The sequence below is a fragment of the Neomonachus schauinslandi genome, chromosome 15, assembly GCF_002201575.2.
Source record: "Neomonachus schauinslandi chromosome 15, ASM220157v2, whole genome shotgun sequence".
NCBI classification, from domain to species: Eukaryota; Metazoa; Chordata; class Mammalia; order Carnivora; family Phocidae; genus Neomonachus; species Neomonachus schauinslandi.
This window is the reverse complement of record NC_058417.1, coordinates 2,662,910-2,665,679: the sequence shown is the minus strand read 5'-3', so window position 1 is coordinate 2,665,679 and position 2,770 is coordinate 2,662,910. Positions and strand designations below refer to the sequence as shown.

Below are 2,770 nucleotides of genomic sequence, written 5' to 3'. Positions count from 1 at the left end.
CCCCCCCCCTCCCGCTCCCCGGGCAACCCAGCAGCCAGCTCTCCCCAACCCCGGGGACGTCGCTTAATGTGAACATGGAAACAGAGGCTGCCGGGGCAGTGGCAGGGGCCGGCCAACTGGCTCCGCGTCAGGGACGAGGCCTGGGCCGCCACCCGCCCCGCCGGGGGTTGGGGCACCTGCCCCAGGGCCCTCGCCGCCAGTTCGCCGCGCTCCCCGCCCCGGCAGGAGGCTCCCGGACTCGGGAGGCCGGCGGCGGCGGCGGCGGGGAGAGGCAGCGTGGAGCGGCGAGGAAGGGAAAGGGAGGGCAATAAAGCAAACCCAAGTCCCAACCTCGGTCTCAGCCGCCACTCAATGCTGGCCCGGCGCCCAGACTCTCCCACACCCGGGCTCCGATCCCGGGAAGTGGGCGGGGGCGGGGGGCGGCGCGCGGCGGGGGCGGGGCCTGGCGCGCCGGGGCGGCGGGAGGGGGGAGGCGGGCGGAGCCGGGCCCAGGCCGCGCCTCCCGCCCGCCCCGCTCTCCCTCTAATCTCACCATCAATCTCTCACACATATATTTATTTTTTCTCAAATTCCCCTCCCTCCCCCACAACGCACCACCATAATAGGTCTGCTGCACATGCGTACTGCATACAGGGGGTGGGTTTGTATTTTCAGACCTTTTGCAAAGAAACTACCAGAATTTTCCGCACCACCCACAATCATTCCCCACCCCCACTCCCAAGGAATCACATCTATATATTATGTTATATTATTTCTCGAGACTTGCCAGAAGGGGGAGGGAGAAGAAATGAGTTTTTGGCTTCCTGCTCCCTTCCCCCACAACACGAGTGCTATTATTTTAAACGTTTAACAATGTAAGGAGACGGGAGGGGGGGGGAAGGGATAAAATTGGTCTTGGGTAAGAATGTAAAACAAAATGGTGAGAATCAAAGCAGTCAGAATGAAAAACAATAGACCTCTAATACGTGCAAATTCATATTCTGGAGAAGGATGAGGGAGGGCAGCCCGCACACATCTCCTTCGAGGAGGCTTATTTTGCCCACACTTAGGTAGACAGAAATAACGAGCGGACCAAAAATATTTTCCCAAAGTTTTGCCTCAGAAAGTCATCTGAGGGGGTGCATCTGGGTCACTCATTTGACTCGGAGGGCTGAAAGGGGGTGGGGGTGGGGATACAATGGCCCCGGGAGAGCGCGGAGGTGGGTTTTCATTTCAAATACAAATTTTTAAAAAACATTTGACGTTTCTTCTCGGCTGTTGAGAGAGCGGAGGGGAAGATGGGGAGGGAGGACTGACACAAAGACCCACCTCGACCTCAGATTCTTTCATGCCCCTCTCGCTCACATCCCCAAATACGGGATCAAAAACACCCAAATACCACATTCCAAGTTCCAAACAAATAGGTGGCTTAACACAACCTGACGTCCTTTCTTTCCCTTTTTAGCTACGTTTGCCGTGCTCCAGGCATCCCCCTCCCCACGATTCTTTATTCCTTCTCCTTCTTGCAAATCCATGGGTTCCCTGGGATAACTTTCTAAAAACTTTTCCCTTTCTCAGACAAGCCGGGGGGGGGGGGGGGGGCCCTTTTTCCCTCACACACGCACCCCCCCCCGCCCCCCCCCCCCAGAAGGCACCCCGTACTCCCTCAAAGGTGGTCTCAACGGAACAGGAACATTTGCTACATAAGCCACACAGATCAATGTGACAGTTTCACAAAGAGCGTGATGTTAGCCGTCCTGAAGTTTGGTGCATTTGTGCTGCAGGGCACCCAGAGGCCTGGGGGTATGGGTGTCCCCTTCCCTGCCCGAAGCAGAAGATGTGAGCACCCTCAGGATGCTCCCCTGTCCTCAAGAAGATTAGAAATCACTCCACTAGGAGGGTGGCCTGAACGGGGCCATTGCTCGCCCCATGCGAGGCAGCAGTCTGCCCCTTCCACCCCTGGGGGAACTGCCCAGAGGGCGGCCGGGTGACTCGTCATCCCGGGGAGCGGTGCCGAGTGACGGTCAAGCTGCACAACAGCTGGGTGGGCAGTTCACGCCCCCCGGCGTGATCAAGGTGCGGGTGGTTTCAGCGAGAGAGTGAGTGACAGTGAATGGCAGCCACGTGAGAGTCACAGCTGGGCAGCTCGGCCACCCCAGACTGACGGGGTCACGCGGGGGGGTGGGGGTGGGGGCCCGCACTTGACACAAAAGAGCCGGGAGCAGAGTGGAGATAAAGGGGGTGGAGTTGGGGGCACCTAGTTTCCCAGACACTCTCCCCGCGCTCCCCGATCTTAACGCAGTGCTCTCCCCGTGACGAGCTGGGGGGAGAGGCGGTAGGAGCAAGTCCGACTCCAGGAAGTGGTCTGCGCGGAGTGCGGCCACCACCTGCCCCCGGGCCCCAGCCGCCCGCAGACATCCACGCGACCCCTCCCCCACGTGCCACCGCACGCCCCGGAGTTGGCGGGCGCCCGGGTCCCCGCAGGTGGGGGTCCGATGGAGACCGACCCCCGCCCCCGCCCCCGCCTCCCCCACTCCTGAGGGGGGGTGGTTAGGCCCGCGGTCCGCTCCACACGCGGAAACCCCCCGTTACCTCAGCGCAACCCCACTCGGGCCGAGCCCGAGGGGCGCCCGCGCGGCCGCCCCTCCCCCACGCGCCCCTCCTCCACGCCGCCGTCCGGCCGCCAGGGTCTCCGCGGTCCCTCGCTCGGCCAGGGAGGGGGCCCTGGCTTCGCCGCGGCCGTTTCCTGCCTACCCCCTCCCCGCCGAGGGTAAAAAAAAAAATCTCCTCC

General features: G+C 61.8%; 1 protein-coding gene across 1 annotated transcript in view; it reads right to left on the bottom strand.

Moving 5' to 3' along the window:
• CHD3 (chromodomain helicase DNA binding protein 3) overlaps nt 1–2,770 on the bottom strand; it is a 24,245-nt gene that overhangs the window by 20,778 nt on the left and 697 nt on the right. The window lies entirely within an intron of this gene.